Here is a 24059-nt window from a genome sequence, read left to right as displayed (position 1 = left end):
CACCTTGCCTGAGTGCTCCAATCCCTCAGCTAGAGAGTAAGAAGAGGCACCATTCCTCAATATTTTGAAAGACAGGTGAGGGCTCACAGCTGTGAATCCTGAGCAGAGGGAGGGGGAGGACTTAGGCACCTAGGTGTCCCCTAGAGGGACAGGGCTGAGGATTTACCCCTCTTCTCAGCATTTCCTATCGGCTAGCTCAGACTGGTTTCCCTGCTAGCAGAGCCTGTTCCTAGTTGCCTTACTCTCCCCATTCATTGTACAGGTACCTAACTCAGGCCTGTGCCTTCCACTAGGCAGCAGGGCATCTGCATGTCAGGCATGGCAACCCAGGTGGAAAGTGGTCTGAGAAACATGGGAGGCCTAAAGTAACCTGGGAACAGCAGCTTTGGGTAAGACAGCGCTCAAAAGTGTCGCTCAGAGACCCAGCTTCATTAAGCTGCTGGAATCCTGTGTCCAGTTCGGGGTCCACAATTCAATAAGGATGTTGATAAATTAGAGGAGGTTCAGAGCAGAGCAATGACAATGATTAAAGGATTAGAAAACCTGCCTTACGGTGATAAGCTAAATAGACTGAGCTCTTTGAGTCTAACAAAGAGAAGGTGAAGGGGTGATGTGATTACAGTCTATAAAGTATCTACATGGGGAACAAATAGAGTCATAGAAGATTAGGGTTGGAAGAGACCTCAGGAGGTCATCTAGTCCAACCCCCTGCTCAAGGCAGGACCAACCCCAGCTAAATCATCCCAGACAGGGCTTTGTCAAGCTGAGCCTTAAAAACCTCTAAGAATGGAGATTCCACCATCTCCCTAGATAACCCATTCCAGTGCTTCACCACCCTCCTAGTGAAATAGTTTTTCCTAATATCCAACCTAGACCTCCCCCACTGCAATTTGAGATTATTGCTCCTTGTTCTAATATCTGCCACCACTGAGAACCGCCTAGCTCCATCCTCTTTGGCACCCTCCTTGAAAGTTGAAGGCTGCTATCGAATCCCCCCTCAGTCTTCTCTTCTGTGGACTAAATAAGCCCAGTTTCCTCAGCCTCTCCTCACAAGTCATCTGCCCCAGCCCCCTAATCATGCCCTCCATTGGACACTCTCCAATTTGTCCACATCCTTTTTGTCATGGGGGACCCAAAACTGGACGCAGTACTTCAAATGTGGCCTCACTAGTGCCATCAAGGGGAATAATCACTTCCTTCGATCTGCTGGCAATGCTCTTACTAATGCAGCCTAATATGCCATTAGCCTTCTTGGCAACAAGGGTACACTGTTGACTCATATCCAGCTTCTCATCCACTGTAATCTCCAGGTCTTTTTCTTAGCCAGTCAGTCCCCAGCCTGTAGCTGTGCATGGGATTCTTCCATCCTAAGTGCAAGACTCTGCACTTGTCCTTGTTGAACTTCATCAGATTTCTTTTGGCCCAATCCTCCAATCTGTCTAGGTCACTCTGGACCTTATTTCTACCCTCCAATATACATACATCTCTCCCCACAACTTAGCATCATCCGCAAACTTCTTGAGGGTGTAATCCACCCCATCATACAGGTCATTAATGAAGATGTTGAACAAAACCGGCTCCAGGACCGACCCTTGGGGCACACCGATTGATACTGGCTGCCAACTAGACACCGAACCATTGATCTTTATCCGTTGAGCCTGATGATTTAGCCAGCTTTCTATCCACCCTATAGTCCATTCATCCAATTCATACTTCTTTAACTTGCTGGCAAGAATGCTGTGGGAGACTATCTCAAAAGCTTTGCTGAAGTCAAGGTATATCACAAATATTTAATAATGAGCAGAGAAAAGTCTAACATGAACCAATGGCTGGAAGTTGAAGCTAGAGACCCACAGACTGGAAATAAGGTGTACATTTTTAACAGTGAGTGTAATTAAGCACTGGAACAACTTACCAAGAGTTGTGGTGGATTCTCCATCCCTGACCATTTTTAAATCAAGACTGGGTATTTTTCTAAAAGATCTGCTCTAGGAATTAGTTGGGGGCAATTCTCTAGCCTATGCTGTGCAGGTAGGGTGACCAGATGTCCCAGTTTTATAGGGACAGTCCCGATTTTGTGGGCTATTACTCCCCATCCCCTGTCCTGATTTTTTACACTTGCTATCCGGTCACCTTATGTCCAGGAGGTCAGACTAGATCACCACAATGGTCCCTTCTGACCTTAAAACTTATGAAAAAAAACCCCACACCTTTTGCCAGGTCTGCAACTCCTCGAGACGCTTCACTCCCCCTGCATGCACACACACTTTAAGCACTGGTTCCAATGTGGTGTCTAGTCCCTTTATGGCTTTAGCCCTTGGAGACTCTAAGCAACGGATAATCTATTCCCTAGGTAATTGGTTCCCACAGATAATTACACTGACAGTTAAAAACTGCTTCTTAAAACAGGGGGATTGATGATGGTATCTATGCAGGGAGAAGCTGTCCAAGACTACAAAGCTCTGCTGTTGAGCAGACAAAAACAAAACAAGATCCAATGGCTGGACTTGGGAATCGGTAAATTCAAACAGGAAATGAGACGAGTGTGATCACAGTTAGGCATCAGAACAGAATGCCAGCTGGCCGGGCTGGATGTAGGGATCACCGGGTGAGGAGCCCTGGTTTGTGTGATGCAGGAGGACAGGACAGATGATCACAATGGTCCCTTCCGGCCTTAAAATCGGTGATAAGAAATATTTACTGTAACTATATCAAACCACTACAAACTGGTCACGGGTTAGAAAACACAAGTTCTTCCAAGTGAGAGTGGGGGTCGATCCTTCTGCATCTTGTTATCAACTCTGGTGATATTACTGCGAGTCTCACAATATTTAGAGTACATCATACGGCCTCAGCTCCCGGAGTCTTGTGCTCCCTTGTAAATCTCAGCTAGCTAGCTTGCTTTCTTGCTAGTTTCCAGCCCTTGTGGTTGAAGAGAAAACACAACCCTTTAAAGGCTTGAAAAGCAAAAGATTCGTATGCATTGGATTCTTTTTATTTCTCTCTTTTTTTCCTTTTTTTTTAAAAAACGATTTTTAAATCCATCTTTTTGGACTGTGGTACATGACTTTTTAGCATTTTGAGTCAACAATACTGTATTCCTTTGATATTTTGTAGTATTAACATTCTAGGTATGGAGTATGTACAAAAAACAGTCATCCTGCCACTATATTTCTAGAGGCTGAGCTGGCAAAGTCGATTGCTCAGAGCTTTGCCATTCCTGACTAATACAACCATAACAAACAGTCATGCCATGCCATGATGTTACTCCCTGCGACTAAGTCAAACCTTACTTCATCTCCAATCTGCTTCTCGCAAGGCCTCTTTCACTAAAGCCCAACAACAAAGAACACCTCGCAGACAAAAGCTCTCATCCCCAATGCAGGCACAGTGCACAGAGATCCAAGTGCAATACCCCACAGAGCTCATTGCAGAACGGTCACTTCGTTCTGCACAGACCCGGCCTAAACCCACCCACCCACCGACATTTTAACAGTAATAGACTCTGAGCCAAGAGCTAGAAAAAGAGCAGAATCCAAGGAGCTGCTTTGGGGGAATCCCCCTGACACTGTCCCCAAGGCAGCGCATCCCCCCAGCAGTGTGTGGACTAGGCAGAGGCAGGAACTGCCTTTTCCTCTCCCTGCTCCTCATCTTGTCCAGGAAAGTCAATCCGCCCGGGGCGCTGCAGGGACCGGGGCTGGGCAGCGCTGGGAGCCGGGAACCTCCCTCCCCACTGATTGCTCCGGCTGCCCCTGCCAGTCTCTGCCCCCCTCTCCCTCCTGCCCCCCTCGGGCCCTGGCCCGGCCCCGGCCGGTCGCTCTCCCGGCGCTGGCTCGGCTCCTGCAGGCGCCCAGGGGAGCAGCTCCGGGACTCGCAGACAGGAGGGGCCGTTTGTGCAGTTACTTCCCTGCCCATCTAGGGTGATTAGATACCAAGTGTGAAAAACGGAGACACTTGTTTGGGGAGGGGCGCGGGGGGAAGACAATGGACAGAGCTACCCATACAAGAGAAAACCCCTAATATCTTGGGACAGGCCAAATATTAGGAGGTCTGGTCACCCTATGCCCACCCCCAGGTCTCTCCCCTCACCTGCCCAGGCTCCGGCTCCGGCTCCGGCTCAGGAGCTGGTGGCGGCAGAGCCCGGGGCTGGTTCCAGCCCCCAGAGACAGTCCCCCCGCCTGGGCACAGAGGGACGTTAGGGAAGGGCTCTCTCTGCACACACCCCGCTGGGCGGCAGCGGCTCAGTCTGGCTTTTGGACACTACAGATGAAGCAGCAGCTGTGACCCAGGAAGCTCAACCCCGGATCTGCTCAGCATAGAGATCGCAGTCACCAGCATCTTCCCTTCCTTCCAGTAGCCAGAGAGCCCTCTGGTGGCCACAGCTCAGGAGCCCTGGGCCCAGACCTGCTGCATGGCAGGAATGCGGCCAGAGCCCTGCCTGCACCTGAGCAGTTACAAACCAATTTGGAAATTAGGAGGGAAACAAAAAAAAAAAAAAAAAGGATTCTTCTCTTTTCAGGTTGTGAAATTTTCCATCCGTAGCGTGACTGAAGATGGTTGTGTACCATGATCCAAATATGAGCTTTCTAAAAAGGATTGCTGTAACCGGCATTACATATGTACCTATATTTTAAAATTCCACCATGGGACAAAGACAATCAAGTTTTAGGTAAGGGTCCTGCTGACTTCCCATCCTGCATTACAGTTAAGCATGTGAATAAGCAAGTGCACCTGAGGTGGCAAAATTTGCAGATAATACAAAACTACTCAAGCTAGTTAAGTCCCCGACTGTGAAGAATTACAAAGGGATCTCACAAACTTGGGTGACTGGGCAGATGGCAGATGAAATTCAATATTGATAAATGCAAAGTAATACACATTGGAAAACATAATCCCAATTATACATATAAAATGATGGGGTCTAAATTAGCTGTTAACACTCAAGAAAGATGTTGGCGTCATTGTGGATGGTTCTCTGAAAATATCCACTCTGTGCAGCGGCAGTTAACAAAACAAACAGAATGTTGGGAATCATTAAGAAAGGGATAAATAAGACAGAAAATATCATATTGCCTCTATATAAATCCATGGTACACCCACATCTTGAATTCTGCATGCAGATGTGGTCACCCCATCTCAAAAAAAAAAATTGAATTGGAAAAGGTTCAGAAAAGGACAACAAAAGTGATTAGGGATATGGAATAGCTTCCGTTTGAGGAGAGATTAATAAAACTGGGCCTTTTCAGCTTGGAAAAGGGATGACTAGGGGGATATGATAGAGGTCTATAAAATCATGATTGGTGTGGGAAAAGTAAATAAGGAATACATGACACAAGAGCTAGGGAACAACAAATGAAATTATAGGCAATAGGTTTAAAAAACAAAAGGAAGTATTTCTTCACACAATGCAGAGTCAACCTATGGAACTCCTTGCCAGAGGATGTTGTGAAGCCAAGACTACAACAGGATTCAAAAAAGAACTAGATAAATTCATGGAGGATAGGTCCATCAATAGCTGGTAACCAGGATAGGCAGGCATGGTGTCCCTAGCCTCTGTTTGCCAGAAGCTGAGAATGGACCACTTGATTACCTGTTCTGTTCATTTCCTCTGAAGCACCTGGCATTGGTCACTGTCAGAAGACAGGATACTGAGCTGGATGGACCATTGGTCTGCCCAGTGTGATGGAGTGTGCATACCCCTCACTAGGTGAGAATGGGTTAATCCCACACTGTGGGTGGAGGAAGTTCTGACCCTCATACCATGGTGGCCATGCGCCAACTGTTGCTGGAGTATAAAAGGGAGCAGACTAGCTCAGTCTAGGCTGAATGCTGAGGAGGAAGGATGCTTGGTGAAGGCTCTAGCCCAGGAGTCAGTACAACTCTTGCCTGTGGGAGCTGGAGAGCCCAAGAACTGACCAGAGACTTGTTGTCTATGGCTTAGTCAAAGTCCCAGTGAGTTACCTTTGTTGAGGGCCTGGAGACCCCAATGTCATATGGACCATGACTTCAGGAAGCAGGGTAGGAAGTAGCCCAGGGAGGGGGAAGAGTGTTGTAACCTCCCACAAAGCAGAATCTGCCTGTTGTGATATGGATTTCCCACTGACTGGGTGGCAGAGACATTTGCTACTAGCAGGGCCCTGGGCCAGGAGCTGGTGGAGCAGAGAGGGCTCAGGTCCCATCCTTTCTCTCCCCCTCCCCCACCCCCCAGGACTGTCACTGCCCCTGGGTTGTGGTCCTTGGCCCCTAGACCACATAGCCCTGCACTTGAGGACCACTATATTGGCTCTGGCCATTAAGAAGCACTATCTTGAGTCCCAGGACTTTCTGGTAGATTAACTGTGGTGCCATCACACCCATGATCCACCACACCAGTATGGTCATTCTTATTTTCTTAAGTCTTTGCTTTTATGTCTTGTGTGTGGCTTATGGAAAGCCCCAGGACTGCTCACCATGCATGTAGAAATCTCTGGGTGGGGATCTGGTCTGTGTTATACAGGTAGTCAGTCTGGATGATCAGTGGTCCCTTTTGACCTTGGAATCTAAAACCACTAATTTACATTTGATTGCATGTTAAACAGATGTTTTCCCCAGTTGACAGCTGGGATTGATCCTTCTGCATCATGTTATCAACTGTTGTGATTTTATTGTGTCTCACCATATGTAGAGTTTGACTTGCACCCCCAGCTCCTGGAGTCACATGCAGCACATGCTGATGTGTTTGCTGAACTGGGCCTTATATAATGATTGATATTTATATTGCTGTTAATTGCAGTTAACTCAAGTGATTAATTCAAAAGAAATTAACCCAATTAAAAATTAGTTTTAATTGCACCATTAAACAATACCAATTTAAAATTTTGGGTGTTTTTTCTACATATAGATTTCAATTACAACACAGAATACAAAGTGTACAGTGCTCACTTTATATTTGATACAAGTATTTACATTGTAAAAATATTTTTCAATTCACCTAATACAAGTACTGTATTGCAATCACTTTATCATGAAAGTTGAACTTACAAATGTAGAATTACGTACAAAAAACCTGCACTCAAATAAAACAATCTAAAATTTTAGAGGCTGCAAGTCCACTCAGTCCTACTTGTTCAGCCAATTGCTCAGACAAACAAGTTTGTTTACATTTACGGGAGATGATGCAGCCTGCTTCTTATTTACGTCACCAGAAAATAAGAGGCATTCACATGGCACTTTTGTAGCTGGCATTGCAAGGTATTTACATGCCAGATAGGCTAAAAACATTTGTATGCCCCTTCATTCTTTAGCCACCATTTCAGAGGAGCTGTTTCCATGCTGATGCTTGTTTAAAAAAAAATGCTTTAATTAAATTTGTGGCTGAACTCCTTTGGGGAGAATTGTACATCTCCTGCTCTGTGGTTTTACCTGTGTTCTGCCATATAGAACATGTTATGGCAGTCTCAGCTAGTGACCCAGCACATGGTGTTCATTTTCAGAACACTTTCCAGTACTGGATTTAGCATGGCGCTGGGCCCACAGTCCAAAGAGGCCCCACCTGGCCTGTTCTTCTCCACAGCACCTGCCCCCCACCCCCCGCGCTCTCTTCTATGGGGGCAGAAGCTTGATGCTGCCAGCTCCTGCTTAAGGCTTAGTCCTCTCTTTTCAAAATGATTGCCCCTCACCTCCACCCTCAAGCTTTTCTGGTAGCCCTGTTGCCAGGTATCCTGTTTTAGACTGGAAACTCCAGTAGAAAATGGGACCTGAGTGTCCAGTTAGCAGTGCTGACTGGAAACTAAAAGTCCAGTTATAGGAGTAACCACATTAGCCTCTGCTCCTCCCACTCCCAACACCCACCCCAGAGGGCTGGAAGAGAACCTGTCCCCCTGCGGTGGGAGGAGGGGCAGCTCAGTGCAGAGAGACTAAGAATGGGCTAGAACCAGGTAAGTACCTTCCCTATGTGGGTAGGGGGTGGGATGTGGAAGAATCCTGTTTACCCCTCCGCAGCCCTGCTGTGCTTGCAGTTTACCCCTGGCACCCTCCCTTGCTCCAGGGACCAGACCTAGCTCCTGCCCCACTGGGCTTTTGCCCCCAGCCCCTTTTACAATCATTCCCAGGGGGCCCACAAATGTTTGGTGCTGGGCCCACAAAAAGTTAATCTAGCTCTGACACTTTCACTGCAGATTTGACGAAATGCAAAGAAGGTACCAATGTGAGATTTCAACAATAGCTACAGCACTCGACTCAAGGTTTAAGAATCTGAAGTGCCTGCCAAAATTTGAGGGGGATGAGGTGTGGAGCATGCTTTCAGAAGTCTAAGAGCAACACTCTGTGCAGCAACTACAGAACCCAAACCACCAAAAAAAGAAAATCAACCATCTGCCTGTGGCATCTGATTCAGATGATGAAAATGAACATGCATCAGTCCGCTCTGCTTTGGATAGTTATAAAGCAGAACCCTTCAGCATGGACCACTGTTCCAGAGAACATGCTTCCAAGCATGTATCTTTACAGTGCAAATATTTGTGGGAAAAAAAAAAATGAGCACTGTACTTCATATTCTGTGTAACTGAAATCAATATTTGAAAATTTAGAAAGCTACCATTTAAATATTTTGGGATTTCCATTTAACAGCAATTAAAATAGATTAATCATTTTTTCAATCAATTAAATGCAATTAATTGTTTGATAGCTCTAATTGCTGCAGTACCTAGAAGCCAGGGCCTCATGGTGCCATGGACTATACAAACACACTTAAGCCTACATCTAAAAAAACAAACAAACAAACAAAAAAAAAACAACTTAGGTTAACCTAGCTAAATCACTCGGACTCCTGAAAAATCTCACCCCCTGTGTGATGTAGTTAGGATGACCTACCCAACTGTACAGACAGTTTGTTTTATGGTAGACTTCATCCATCGACTTAGCTACCATCACTTAAGGGGGTGGATTAATTAGTGACAAACCCTTCTGTTTCTGCAGCATGGTGTTACAATAACACAGCTTCAATGCTGTAGCTGTGCCACTGAAGTGTCGGTAGTGTAGACAAGCCCTTCAGCTCTGATCTCACAATCACTTGCATGCTTTTCTTTACTACAGTGAAATCAAAGTTAAGACAAATGAATCATTGCGGCATTGTGGCCCTTTCAGAGCAGCACAAGAGAAGGATTTAAAAAACAAAACAAAACAAAAAAAACAACTTCCTGTCCCTTCACACCACCCCCTTCATCCCCACTGCCTATTTTTGTCTTGTTTCTTGCTCCTTCCTCTGAAATGCTCTGCATTAGCCACTCAGACAGGACACCAGGCAGGATGGGTCCATGGGTCTGATCTGGGGCAGTGAGGAGAGGGATAGGTGTGTGTAGGGGCAAATACCAGGCTAGATCGGCCACTGCTCTGATCCTCTTTTTTGTTTCCTAGGTACATTTTGTAGAGGTTGTGTTTCAGTCCCATTTCTATTCAGTTCACAAATCATGTCAGAGACTGGGAACAGAAACTAGCAAAACTGCACACTGGTCCCCACTCCTTCCTCTTGGGCCTCAAATTGTCCCTCAGTGCCAGGGACCAACTGCCCCTTAGCTACTCCTGTGGCTTTGTGTAAACATCAGCGCCCTGCACTGTTGTCCTGGTTCCCTTTCCAGCACACAGTGGGGAAGTGAGATTGGATTCCCCTCTTTGAGCTCACCTGGCTCTGATCTCACATGTTGACAGCCAGGAGCGGGGAGCCAAGAGCCCAAGGGGGCAGCTGGGCTTGTGGTGTGGAGCTGCACAGTGCTGAGAGCCTTGGCTCTCAGCCCCCGCATGTTGCCCCTCTTTGGTCAGTGGAAGTGTTCCTGGTGAGGACATGCACCACTGACAGAAGGAGGGCAATGTAGACATGAAAAACCACAGTAATTTGAGGTGGCTGTAAATCAACCTAACATAGGTCAATTTATGGCTATAGTGTAGACATGCCCTATGTTGCTCAGTGGATTTTTCACACCACTGAGGCTTGGTCAATCTAATTTTCTAGTGTAGACTCGCTCTGAGGTTGTCACCACTGCAATTAAAAACACATGGCTGGCCTGTGCAAATGTAACCCACACATCTCCTGGGTGTGATGATCTATCCCATCTAGTGGCACCAATACCACTGAGAGAGATTAAGGAGTTTGCTCTACAGCTTTCGCTAAGTGCCATATGGCTTTTAGCTCATGCAGTAGAGGCTCATGCACTAAGCTCCAGAGGTCCCAGTTTCGATCCTGCCCGCTGACGACCAGGGTCTGTCAGTGTTACACAAGCTAGCTCAGGCTAAGGGGCTGTTTAATTGCAGTGTAGACATTTGGGCTAGGTCTAGAGCCCAGGTTCTAGGACCTGCAAGGGGGGGGATTGCAGAACTGGAGCTGCAGCCCCTTAGTCCAAGCCCAAGTCAGTGGCACAGGCCAGCTGTGGGTGTCTAATTGCAGCATAGACATTCTCTAAGGGGCTGTCCCAAATTGCATTGCACATTCAGCTTTCCCTTTGAGGCCTCCCCATTACAGGACAGAAGTGATCCTGGGGTGGAGGTGCATATATAAGGTCTGCAGCAATGTTAGTTCTGTGAAACCCAGGGTGTGGCAGGGATTCGACTGTAATAAGAGTAAACCAGCAAAAATCTGTGTCAGCTGAGGGGGATGAGGACCCTAAGAGGTGCAAAGACCAAGGAGGGGGAGGTGTTTGGCAGGGTGGGAATAAACAAGAGCATGGCATGAAACTAACAATGGGAGAGTTTGTTATGCATGTTAGAGTAGCACTTACCTCCCTGTGCCAGGTACTGCCCAGATATAGTGAGAGAATCCCTGCCCAGCTGAGATCAGGGCCCCATTGCACCAGGCACTGCACAGATACACAGTGAGAAACAGTCCCTGCCCTGAGTCTGAATTTCCTAAGGAAGGATAATTATCTGGAACCAAACCCAGACCTCCTGAGTCCTAGCATTGGGTCTCCCTCTGAAGGTTCCTTTAGGCTGCATAGAAAGGGAAACATTCTGGCAGTGAGTTCAGTAGAGCTGATGATGTCCAACACTAAGGCTGCACTATTGGAACTGGTAGTGCACAGAATGGGCAAGTAATATTCTTCAATCTGTTTGTGGTATGCACTCCCCATCCTTCTTTTGGGGCATGGTGGAGTTGGATACCACCCCAGTTAGAGCCTTCCTGACAGGCTCTAGGCTGAAAGCAGCAGACCAGAGGCCAGAGACAATATGACAGCCTTTTGGGTCAGGGAAGTGCAGCCCAATGGCCAGAGTTAATTACAGCCACTCTTGGGGTTAGGGCAGTGCAGCCTAGGGGACAGAGTCAATATAATAGATACAGGGCAGCCAGAGTCAATTACAGTGGCCCTTGCATTCAGGGCAGTGCTGTCTAGTGGCCAGTACCTGGGGGGCCATCACCAGAGGAGCTTGTGACCACTAAACTCCACCAGGCCCCAACCCAGGGCCCTAACAGTGGTAGAGTGATCCACCACTGGGAAAGCAGGGAATCCCACCAAACCATGCTGACTTGACCTGGGTGAGAGATACCACTCACTCACCCTTCCTGGGTCACTTCCTACCATGCTTCCAGAAACTGCAGTCCAGTTAGCGTTGGGGTCTCCAGGTGCCTCAGCGCGGATGATTCCCTGGGGCTTCATTGGCCACAGACCTCCAGTCTGACTCTCAGAAATTCCAGCACCTACAGGCAAGGGCTGTGATGGCTCTTCAGCTGGAACCTCCACTAACAGTCTTTCCCCTCCAGCAGTCAGCCTAGAATGAGCTGGCTGCTCCCTTTTATACTGAGGCAGCAGTCGAAGCATGCCCAGCAAAGTCCGAGGGGCAGGACTTCCACTGTCCATAGTGTGGGGTTAACCTTTCTTGTCCAGTGCATGGTATGCACACCCCGTCACACCATCCCTGATGTCCTTTGCATGACACCTCCAGCTGGAGATCCCAGGGACCCGCTCTGCCTCCGATGCTCAGTGGGATTGATCTGGTCACTAATCAGACTTTCCTCCCCCTCCAGGAGTTTCAAGCAGTGTCTGGAGACTCTGAAGAGGGACCTAGAGATTGTGCTGAGCCTCCCATGCCATGGGGAGATGCAAGAGGCAGGTGACCCTATCACCCCATTAGCCACGTCCGGCTCCATGACTTCTGTGGGGGCAGCCCTACATACCCCAGGGCTGAATAGCCCACACCTGGGCTCTGTCTGGGTTAGGCACATGGCATCATGGGGCCATGAGGGTGTGTCTACATTGTACACTAAGGCAGGCCTCTAATGAAGGGCAGAGTGCAAGCCCCCATTCTACCCACATACAAATTGCTGACCAGGGTCAGCCAGCTCTCAGATCCTGGGTCCTAGCACCCTGCTAGGGGATGGATCAGATCCCAGTTCCCATTGGGGTCCAAGCCCTGTCATTTTGCAGTATGGATGCAGAGGTAAAAGTCACCTCCCTATTTCTTCTCACTATGCCCCTGTTGATAGATCCTAGGATCACATTGGCCCTTTGCTCCACAGCATCGCCCTGGGAGCTCACATTGCTTATCCACCATTGGTCCCTAGATCCTTTCCAGGTTCTTCCCCTGTAGCCCTTGGGCATCTGAACTCCCAGTTTTAAGCAGGTTGGGAAGCCCTGGTAACACCCTGGTTATTCAGCTGTGTCCTAGGACTTCTCTAGAGCTGTGTCCCCAATGCAGCACTAAGACCCCTGAGCAGGCACCTCTGACAACCCACTATCTGCCTTGCAGCACCTGCTCCCCTTCCTGCAGGATGGCAGCAGATGATCCTCCAGAAGCTGCAGGAGACGGAGGAGACGAATGGCACATGGCAGGAGGGGGAAGAGAGGAAAAAGGAGCCAGACCCAGGACAGCAGGTGAGATGGCAACACAGAGTCACAGCCCAGATCCAAGGGACAAACCCTTCTGGGGAGACTCCCAACGCCCTCTAGGGCTGCCAATGTCTGTTCAGAATTGTCCCCTGGATTCTAATGCAATGTGGAGGCCCCTCGCAGTCAGGGCTGGCCCCAATGCCCCAGAATAGCATTAGAGGGCCTGTGGTGCAGCGAGCAGGGCAGGGGGCGCTCTCCATGGCCAGGCTGACCCCATGCATTGGAAACCATTAGAAAGGCAGGGCCAGAGGGAAGGGAAGGATTTTACTTAACATGAGAAAAGGAAAACCTACAATGTAACCTGACTTTCTTCCTCTCTCATCTGGTGCAGGATGAAAATATCACCTTGAGCAGGTAAGGACTCTCCCTTTCTCAGACAGCACAATCCTTTAATACATGCAACCCCTAATAACCTTCATAAACCAGAGATCTGGCTATTTATTTTTGTTATTTATAAAGCACCTGTGGTATCTCTTTCTTCCTCTGGAGCATCTGGATATATAGAGAGGGAGAGATGATGTGATGTGAGCATGTGGACATAGCCTTGACTAGCTGAAAGCCCTTGATGCAGGTGCTCCTCCTGCCCTTTGAGGTCTCTTGAGCTGTGCGGATGCCAGGATGAGATAGGTGGTGCTGTCTCAGCATTCCATGATGGTGTAACTGGGCAGACAGAGCAATTTGCTATCACAAATTTGAGTGAGGTGGATCACTGTCAGTCCATTGCTACTTGTAATTTTCTGGGCAGCACCATTAGCTGCAGAGTCTGGAGACCTGCCCCTGGGAGTGAGGACTAGACTCTGCTTATTGACCAGTCTCGTTTTCATGGATCAGCCAAGGTGTTGGGATAACTTGGAAGAGCTACTGCTTTTGGGTGTCTGAGCCCAGTGAAAGCCCTCAGAGGAAGGCCTTGAGGTAATAGAGAAGCAGCTATAAAATAAGATCCTAAGCTATGAGTAGGGCCTTACCAAATTCACAGCCATGAAAAATGCATCATGGACCGTGAAATCTGGTCTCCCCCTGTGAAATCTGGTCTCATGTGCTTTTACCCTGTACTACACAGATTTCATGGGGGAGACCAGTGTTTCTCAAATTGGGAGTCCTGACCCAAAAGGGAGTTGCAGGGGGGTCACATTTAGGGGGGTTACAGAATTGCCACCCTTACTTCTGTGCTGCCTTCAGAGCTGGGAGGCTAGAGAGCAGCGGCTGTTGGCCGGGTGCCCAGTTCTGAAGGCAGCGCCCCACCAGTACCAGCACAGAAGTAAGGGCAGCAATACTATACTATGCCACCCTTACACCTGCGCTGCTGCCTTCAGAGCTGGGTGGCTGGAGAGTGGCAGCTGTTGACTGAGGGCCCAACTTTGCAGGCAGCAGCACAGAAGTAAGGGTGGCAACACCATACCAGGCCTTCCTTACTTCTACACTGCTGCTGGCAACGGCTCTTCCTTCAGAGCTGGGCTCCCTGCTAGCAGCCACTCCTCTCCAGCTGCCCAGCTCTGAAGGCGCCGCCGCCAACAGCAGCGCAGAAATAAAGTGGCAATACCATACCATGCCATCCTTAGAATCATAGAATAACAGAGTTGGAAGGGACCTCAGGAGGTCATCTAGTCCAACCCCCTGCTCAAAGCAGGGCCAATCCCAACTAAATCATCCGAGCCAGGACTTTTTCAAGCCTGACCTTAAAAACCTCGAAGGAAGGAGATTCTACCACCTCCCAAGGTAACCTATTCCAGTGCTTCACCACCCTCCTAGTGAAACAGTTTCTCCTAATATCCAACCTAAACCTCCCCCACTGCAACTTGAGACCATTCCTCCTCGTTCCGTCATCTGCTACCACTGAACAGGCAAAGTCTTCACTCTGCAGGCCAACTCTTCAAGTTGGTGACCTGAGGAAAAAAAATACAGAATCATAATCTAAATTCTATACTTTAACAGACGAAGCAAGAGTTGAATCAAACAGCTTTTCTTACACCACTGGATGTTGGAGATAGGTTATGGTTCTTAAGACACAGGCTGAATTTCCTCCTCAGCCTGGGACCAGTCTCCCCAGTTCAAAATCTTTATCTTCCAGACAATCTTCCAGATGTTGAGATGGGGAAGGAGAGAAGCCAGGTGATGTCATCAACCCTCATTTATACATTTTCTCCTTGCATGACATGATGGCTAAGTAGTCCCCATTGTGAATGTGCCCTATCTGAGGGAATCTCTGGGGGCATGGATTCTTCTTGATGGGCCATCAACATGTCTGGCTGGTCCTGATGTAAATCTGTTTTGTCAGTGTTAGTTACTCCTTTGTTGCCACTGAAAGGCTAGCTGTGGGAATTTCCCATTTGCCTCATTTCAGTAACACACACACAGCAATACTTCATAACTTCTGTGACAAAGCTCTGTCCTTGCCTCTGTGGGTCCCACGTTTCCTGGCGGATTTCGCTAGCCTCAGAGGCTCACTGTGACCCTCCATGAAACCCTTCTTTCTCTAGAGACAAGGGTCACAGTCTACTGAGCCATTTTCATCATAAGCCAGCAGGGGACATGAGGAGAAGTTATCCTTCCTTGCACAGTCTCTGTTGTCTCCCAGTCTCATTGATTAATCAGGGGGCAAAGGTGGGGGGGGGAAGAGCCTGGGCCCACCCTTTACTCTGGGCTCCAGCCCAGGGACATGAATAGTATCAACTATGGTAGCTGACTTTTAGAAACATGACATGTACAATTCCCTGGGCTACTTTCCCCACAGCAGCCCTCACTTCCCCAAGCTCCACTTCACCCTTACCTCAGGGCCTCCTTCCTTGTGCCTGATATGGTGTGTACTACTCAGCCTCTCCAACCGCACAACTTCTTCCCACAGCTCCTGACATGCACACCCACCTGACTAACTGGGAAGCTTTTAACTAGTTTCAGCCAGCCCCTGATTGGCTTCAAGTGTCCCAATCAACGTAGCCTTCTCCCTGCCTTCTGGAAAGTTCTTCATTAGCCCCAGGTGTCTTAATTGACATGGAGCAGCTGCCATTTCACTTATCCTGGTACCAGGGATTTGTTTAGCCTGGAGCGAATCTCTCTCTCTCTCTCCCACGACTCTCCCACAGCCTTCGAGCTTGGAGGGTGGTGGGAAGCTGCTACTCCTGCTGCTGCTGGGCTCTACGCTCTCCCTGCTGCTCCAGCTGCTCCCCTGGCTGGGCCAGAAACCCCCCGTTCTCTGCTACCTGGTTGCTGGACCCCCACTCTCGGGTGTTGCTACTGCTGCAACTGCAGCCCCGGTGGGGGGGCTGCTAGCCCACTCCCCAGAGAGGACTGAGGGACCCCAGCCACTGCTGTTGTGGATACCACCACCACCACCTGAGAGGGGTCCTTTCTGCCTGCCTGGATCACCACCTGGAGTTCCTGGAGCAGCTGCTGCTGCTGCTCCTGTAGAGTCTGCTGCCTGGAGCTGCTGAAGCCCGAGGAGGAGAAGAAGAGGACCATCTACCAGTGGGGGAGCACCTAGAGACTTTGCAGACCACCGTGGAGGGGGCCTAAGACTGAGTAATTTTCAAACTGTGCTCTTGTGGTGGGGGTCTTGACTATGTTTCCAGGGACACAGGGGGTGTGGCGTGGAGCTGCCCCCCGATCCATCTGTGTCCCCCCCAACCGCACCACTGCTGCCACCACCGCTGCCCCCTCCACCATCCCCACTGGCTGTATACCATCTGCCTCAGCTCCTGCCTCTGGACTCAGCTGCTTGCTTGGCTTGCCACGCCCTATTTCCACCCTTTGGGCCAGAAGCAGCAGCCAGCCTAAAAAAGACTTGTGCAAGCGCACGTGGGTGCACATGCCCCCCCCGGACTGCCCACCCCACAGCTTTGCCCTTTACTAACTGCCCCATTTGCCACTTGTAGCTTTGCCCCCCGTTTTGTCCAAGCCCCCCGTACTAGCTTCAGTTTATTTCCCTGCCCCGCCCATTTCCCTCTGCAGCCTTTGTTTGTTTGCTCCGCCCCAGCCTCTGAAGCTAGCCCCTTGGTTTCCCTGCTCTACCTTCAGACTGCTTAGCCCCTCGCTCTGTGTGCCCATGCCCCCTCCCATGCGCTTGTGCAATTCCCCATTTTAGTTGCAACCCTCTTCACTGCACCCCCAATGTTGTTGTATCCCCCCCTCCCCTAGTGCACCAAGAGGAGCCGGAATTCCACCTTGTGTCGGTGACTGACCCTAACCCCTGATTGCCCCCCGTCCAACCCACCCCTTTTGGCGCCCTCCTCCCCTGCCTGCAGCCTAGCGGGGAGGAGTGGTCAACCTGCTTCCCCTCTCCCCTCCTCCTTCTGGTGTCCCCCCTTCCCTCCTTGCTCATGATGGCGGGGGATGAGACGGGTGGGACCCCTCCAGCAGCCCGAGCTCCCCCTCCCCCACCTACCCCTCCATCACCTCCCCAAGCTTCTACCTTTGCTGCCGAACCATCTGCCACCGCCCCCGCTGGGGCACCAGCAGCGATGGGCACCGGGGTGACCTCCACTGCTGCCACGTCTCTCACCCCCTCAGATTCGGGGGGAGCCCCCCCAGCCGGCGGGAAGGGCCAGGGGAAGAAGAAAGGGAAGGGCCCTGCTAAGAAGACCAGGCCCTCCATGGCAGGGGCTGCCCCCAATGCCCCGACCCCACCGCCGGCTGGGGTGTCCCTCCCCTCTGTTCTCTCCATCAGCTCTGCGGGTGTCCCTCCCCGGGCCCCCAGGGCATATGCCCAGGTGGCAGAAGCCCCCCCGCTGGCCGCCTCGTCATCTCTCTCGCCCACCACCTCTACTACCATCAATAGCGGCCGGGGCCCCTTTCCCACCATGACCAGGAAGCACGGCATCCGTTGCCTCCTGGTGCCCGCCTCGCCCCACGTGGAGACCTATGTGAGGGCGTTGGCGAGGGTGGTGGGGCCCACGGCCATTGTGGTGGCCTCCAAAATGTATAGCAAGGTCGTCTTCTTCTTAACATCGGAGGCCGCCGCCCAGGAGGCGGTGAAGAAGGGCTGGCGGTGGGGGGCATTTTTGTCCCCTTAGATCTGCTAGAGGACCTGGGCGTCCGCCTGGTCCTGACCTCCGTCCCTCCCTTTCTCCCCAATGCCGCCCTGTTACCCGCCCTCTCTACCTTGGGGAAGCCCATCTCTGTCATCAGCCCTCTCCCGTTGGGCTGCAAAGACCCCGCCCTCCGTCATGTCCTCTCGTTCCACCGGCAAGTGCAGCTTCAACTGCCGCTGGCGGCGCGTGATGGAGAGGCGCTGGAGGGGTCTTTCCTAGTCCCCTACCAGGGGGCCCATTACCGGGTGCATTAGTCCACAGGGGAGGCCCGGTGCTACCTCTGCCGGGCGATGGGGCACGTCCGGAGGGACTGCCCCTTGGCCCGGCAAGGAGGGGCATCCAGGACCCCCGAACCCCGGCAGGGCACCGGCTCCGTCATCGCAGGCGCCCCTGGCTGCCCGGCGCCCAAAACCATCCCTCCTCCTTCCCAGTCCACCATTGCTCCCGCTCGGGCCCAAGGGGCACCTCCCCAACTATGCCCAGAAGAGCGGGAGAGCCCCGCCCTCGCTGCTTGCAATCTGGTGGGGCCTGTGGAGGAGGGTGCGGCAAGGACACCACCGGGCATGGGAGAGGGCCCGCCCCAAGGAGAATCTTCCCTCCCTTGTGCTGCTCCACCATTACCCCCTCGAGTCCCTGAGCCATCGCCTCTGCCCCCTGACACAACCCCTGCTAGCCAGCCCCCAGATGATGCCATGGAGGGCTGGGCCCTAGTCCAGGGGAAGCGGGGCAAGTGGAAGGCTCGAGCTCCGCTCCTCCCATCGAATGCGGGGGCCCCCCGGAAGACCAGGAAGGGGGGCACCGATGCCGAGCCTTCCGCTCTACCCACGGGTGTGTTCCATCCACCAGAGCCGGCTGGGGAAGATGTGGCAGCACTGGAAGGCAGTATCTCCCCACCACGGGAGTCCCTCTCCTCCATGACACCCAAGGCACCATCTGAAACCCCAGTGTGTCCCGAAGCAACTGTCGCGTTAGGTGCCGGCAGGGAGAATCCCAGGGTAGCGGAAAATGATTTCCCATCTATATATGAGGAGATCGAGGCCCTGGGTCTGACCCCAGTCACCCAGGGGGTGGACGATCCTATGCCAGCGGGCCTCGATCTGGGCGACTTCACTCCAGCCCCCCTTTCCCCATGTTCCTTCCCCCTAACCGTTGCTTCCGCTCCCACCTCCATCCTGGACTCCTCCATCAACCCGGCTGCAGAGGGCACCCCGCTGAGAGCCGCCGATCCTGATGAGGCGACGGCCAGTGCCACGCGGCTGGGACCTGAGCCACCAGGGGCACCCCTCGTTGGTGAGGAGTATTTGACCTCCTTCCCGGGAGAGGGCCCTACAGAAGATAGTCCACGTCCTGATGCTGTGGCTGCCAAATCCACCGTAGAGCTTGCGCCCGGCATCACTGAGAGCCCTCTCCCGACCCAGACTCTCACCTCTACCCCTGCCCCTGCCCTTATCCCGTCCACCTCCCGAGATGTTATTGCCGCCCCGGGACTGTCTCCTTCCCTTTTCCAACAGATGACTCCCAGGGAGCGGCCTTTGTGTTTACCCGTCCCGACCCACCGGCGGACCCCTCCCTCCGCCGCCCCCTATCGCCCCAGCATTCAGGTCAACCCATCAGGTTGCCCCGTCGGGGGTCCGCACCCTGTCTACCCGTCTCGGTGGGCCATGGGGCTGTACCAAGCGCCCCCTCAGGGAGTAACCAGACCGTAACCCCAGCCCCCCCATGCGCTGCGAGAGGAGTTGCGGGAGTTTCTAGAAGACGTCTTTGGCTCCCGCAACAAAGTCCAGCTTGCTCTCCAGCGATGGGGGGACTTTAATCAAATCCTCCAGGCCGCAAGGGCCCTCATGGGGGAGGGGAAAAGGACCGGGAGGCAGGGCGCGGCCTACCAGCGGGTCTGCCTCTTCCGTGACTCCTTACTCACCTACGGGGTGGGTCACGGACTGCTGCGTGGCCCGTCGGGAGCCGCAAGCATCCCTGCCAGCGAGGATCCCCCCCAGCCCTCCTCATGGCACCCTTTACCATCGCAACATTGAACATCCGCGGCTGTAGGATGTGTCTCCACAGGTCCCAGGTGCACTCCTTCCTTCGGGAGGGGAGGTACTCTGTGGTTTTCCTGCAGGAGACCCATACGGATCTGACCGCTGAAGACAGCCGGCGGCTGGAGTGGGGGGACAGGGTCTACTTTAGCCACCTCACAGTTCGTACGGCTGGAGTGGCGACCCTGTTCTCCCCCGACCTATGGCCCGAGGTGCTGGGGGTCGCCGAGGCTGTGCCGGGCCGCCTGCTGCACCTCCGGGTCCGCATGGAGGGGCTCGTAGTCAACCTCGTCAACATCTATGCCCCAGCAGCGAGCCCGGAGCGGCTGCAATTCTATCAGCAGGCGTCCGCCTTCCTCGGCACCTTGGATCCTCATGAGTGCCTGGTCCTGGGAGGGGACTTTAACATCACCCTTGAGGAGTGGGACCGCTCGGGGACCGAGCAGAGCCCGGCCGCCTCCGCCGTCCTCCAGGAGATAGTCGAACACGACTCCCTGGTGGACGTCTGGCGCAACCACCACCCGGATGATGCTTCCACATTCACCTTTGTCCGGGTGGAGGCCCATCGGTCGTGCCACTCCCAGTTGGACCGCATTTATTTATCATGCTTTCATCTTTCACGAGCCCACTACTCCAGCATCCGGCCAGCCCCATTTTCTGACCATCATATAGCCACCGTGACAGCCTCCTTCTGTGAGGAGAGGCCGGGGCCGGCCTATTGGCATTTTAACAACAGCTTGCTGGAGGATGTGGGCTTCATGGCGTCCTTCCAGGAGTTCTGGCTGGCCTGGCGAGGGCAGCAGCGTGCCTTTCCCTCGGCACGGCGGTGGTGGGACGTAGGGAAGGTGCGCACCCGGCTCTTCTGTCGTGACAACACCCGGGGCGCCAGCCGACGGAGGGATGCAGCGATAGAGCAGTTGGAACGGGAGGTCTTAGAGCTGGAGACGCGTCTGGACGCCAGCCCCAAGGATCCACCCCTCTGCGGAGTGTGCCGGGAGAAGCGGGAGGAGCTGGATGCCTTTGGGGTGCCTTTGTTCGATCCCGCATCCGTCTTCTTCGGGAGATGGATCGCGGCTCCCGCTTCTTCTACGCCCTGGAGAAAAAGAGGAGGGCTAAAAAACATGTCGTCTGCCTACTGGCAGAAGATGGCACCCCCCACACGGATCTGGTGGAGACGTGCGGGAGAGCAAGAGCCTTCTACGCAAGCCTTTTCTCTCCAGATCCGACCAATCCTAATGCTTGCAGAGTGCTCTGGGAGGAGCTCCCGATGGTCAGCGCGGGTGACCGAGACTGGCTAGAGCTGCCTCTCACTCTGGCCAAGTTCTCGGAGGCCCTCTGTCGCATGCCCACCAATAAATCTCCGGGCATGGACGGGCTGACCGTGGAGTTCTACCGCGTGTTCTGGGATGTCCTCGGCCCAGACCTATTCACCATCTGGGCCAAGTCTTTGCAGAGTGGGGTCCTCCCTCTTTCTTGCAGGCGAGTCATGCTGGCCTTATTGCTGAAGAAGGGGGATCTCCACGAATTACGAAATTGGCATCCCGTCTCGCTCCTCAGCATGGATTACAGTCGTGGCAAAAACAATCTCGCTGCGGCTAGGGTCCGTGTTGGTGGACGTGGTCCACCCAGACCAGACCTACACTGTCCCGGGCCGCAGCATCTTCGATAACCTATATCTGGTCCGGGACCTTTTGGAACTCAGGTGTAGGGATGGTCTGTCATTCGCCCTCCTGTCCTTAGATCAGGAGAATGCGTTCGACAGGGTGGATCATGGGTATCTCCTGAGCACTCTGCAAGCGTTTGGCTTCGGATCCCAGTTTGTGGGTTTTCTCTGGGCGCTGTACGCCTCCACGGAGTGTTCAGTCAGGCTCAACTGGACCCCGACTGAACCGGTCAGCTTTGGGCGATGAGTATCGCAGGGGTGCCCCCTCTCGGGTCAGCTGTACGTTCTGGCGATCGAGCCCTTTCCTCTGTCTCCTCCGAAGGAGGTTGACAGGGTTGGTGCTGCAGGAGCTGGAGCTGCGGCTGGTCCTGTCGGCGTACGCTGATGACGTGCTCCTTGAGGTCCAGGACCTGGGCGACTTGGCTCGGGTGGAGGCTTGCCAGGCCATCTATTCGGCAGCCTCCTCCGCGCGGGTCAACTGGGTCCAGAGCTCTGGCTTGGTGGTAGGGGACTGGCAGCAGGCGAGCTCCCTCCCACCCGCGCTTCAGGCCATCCGGTGGAGCACAGGTCCGCTGCTCTATCTGGGCGTTTACCTTTCTGCCACGCATCCCTCTCCGCCGGAGAACTGGCAGAATTTAGAGGGCGGGGTGATAGAGCGGCTCTGGAAATGGACAGGACTACTCCGGTGCCTCTCCTTTCGAGGGAGAGCGCTAGTGCTTAATCAACTAGTCTTGTCCATGCTCTGCTACCGGCTCAACACCCTGGTCCCGGCCCCGGGTTTCCTGGCCAACCTCCGGACATCGATTCTGGATTTCTTTTGGTCAGGACTGCACTGGGTCCCTGCAGGGGTTCTTCATCTACCTCTGGAGGAGGGAGGGCAGGGCCTAAAATGTCTGCTCACTCAGGTCCATGTCTTCCGCCTCCAGACCCTGCAGAGGCTCCTTTATGGTGCAGGTAGTCCGGCGTGGAGCATACTGGCACATGCCTTCCTGCGCCACTTCCGAGGGCTCCGCTATGACCGGCAGCTCCTTTATCTCCATCCGAGAGGTCTTCCGCGAGACCTCTCTGGGCTGCCGGTCTCCTCCAGACCTGGAAACTCTTTTCAATGACCAGGTCTGTGGTGGCCACCGAGGGGCAGATCTCCTCGTGGACCCCCTGCTACACAACCCCCAGCTCCGTGTGCAGGTGGCGGAGTCTCGCTCAGTGCGCCAGAGGTTGGTCCTGGCAGAAGTCACAAGAGTCGGAGACGTTCTGGACTAAGATCGGGGAGACTGGCTGGATTCCCTGATGATCGCTCAGCACATGGGGCTTTCCAGACCTTGTACTCCCCTGCGCATACTTCAGGAGGTGAAGGCCACTTTGCCGCCTGCTGGTCAGGTTTATCTCGACCGGGTCCTGCACGGGGCACGCGCCACCCACCCTCTATCCCAGGCCCACCGGACCTTTTAATTGGACCTCTGCCCCATGGACCCAACCGACCCTTTCACCCCTTCACTGGAAGCCGGCTTCACGAGATGCAGCCGGTCTGCTTTCAGACTGTACCAAGAAAACATCTCTACACGCTCGTGCTCCACACCCTTCACGCCCTCACCCTCCTGTCCCGCCTCAATACAAAATGGTGGGACCTCCTGCCACCTTTGGAGGGTAGGGAGCCCCGGTGGGCCAGCCTATATTCCACCTTAGTCCTGAGACCCGCCGGGGATGTGTGTTGGCAGCTCCTTCACGGAGCCATGAGCACGGGCGTGTACTTGGCGTCGTTCACCTCAATCCCATACACCTGCCCCTTTTGCGGCATGAGGAAAACCCTGGCACATATATACCTGGAGTGTGCCAGGCTGCAGCCCCTATTCCGGCTCCTCACCAATATTTTATTACGGTTTTGGTTGCACTTTTCCCCTCACCTTCTTATCTATGCACTCCCTATCCGTGGCCCCACAAAGTCATGGGAGCTCCTGGTCAACCTCCTCCTGGCCCTAGCTAAAATGGCCATCTATAAAACCAGGGTGACGAGGTTGTCTGATGGAGTCTCCTGTGACAGTGGGGCCTATTTCCGATCCTCGGTCCGTTCACGTATCCGGGCAGTGTTCCTCTGGGCGGCGTCCTCTGACTCCCTTGACGCCTTTGAGGAGCAGTGGGCACTGTCCGGTGTTTTCTGCTCGGTGTCCCCGTCCGGTTCCCTTCGTTTGATCCTTTGACCACACTCCTGTCCCAGTTATTTCATTATTTGTCCCCCGGAATTAATTGGAATCTAGGTCCTGTGGATCCCCGTTTTATCCTGGGGGAGATCCTTTAGTGGTGGACGGGCTTTGCCCGCCCACTTCTTGGATCCCAATAAGACTACTTTTCTATAGCCATCTGGCCTTGCCACGTCACAGTGGATAGAAAGCTCGCTAGATCGTCGGGCTCAATGGGTAGTGATCAGTGGCTCCATATCTAGTTAGCAGGCAGTATCAAGTGGAATGCCCCATGGGTCGGTCCTGGGGCCAGT

General features: G+C 52.8%; 1 protein-coding gene and 1 long non-coding RNA gene across 14 annotated transcripts in view; one reads left to right on the top strand and one right to left on the bottom strand.

The window, feature by feature from the left end:
* LOC122455419 (zinc finger protein 436-like) overlaps nt 1-11734 on the bottom strand; it is a 37635-nt gene extending 25901 nt beyond the window's left edge. For 2 of the 12 annotated variants that reach the window (XM_043496917.1, XM_043496920.1), the window contains exon 1: nt 11544-11715. The gene's annotated coding sequence lies outside the window, so the exon portion shown is untranslated. Of the gene's footprint in view, nt 1-4089; nt 4440-10748; nt 10957-11543 lie in introns of those variants that run through there. The other 10 variants (XM_043496927.1, XM_043496928.1, XM_043496926.1 and 7 more) reach the window with 10 other exon arrangements.
* LOC122456653 lies at nt 5835-15225 on the top strand. Of its 2 annotated transcripts, none has more exons than XR_006275641.1 (4): nt 5835-5952; nt 12712-12836; nt 13183-13205; nt 14920-15225. It is a non-coding gene; the product is annotated as an uncharacterized LOC122456653 (long non-coding RNA). The 2 variants fall into 2 exon arrangements; XR_006275640.1 differs by having other exon boundaries at nt 5841-6018.
* The last annotated feature ends 8834 nt before the right edge of the window (nt 15226-24059 follow it).

Source organism: Dermochelys coriacea, chromosome 14 (genome assembly GCF_009764565.3).
Source record: "Dermochelys coriacea isolate rDerCor1 chromosome 14, rDerCor1.pri.v4, whole genome shotgun sequence".
NCBI lineage: Eukaryota > Metazoa > Chordata > Testudines > Dermochelyidae > Dermochelys > Dermochelys coriacea.
Note: the sequence above shows the minus strand (reverse complement) of the source record. Positions and strands in the feature narration are given on the sequence as shown.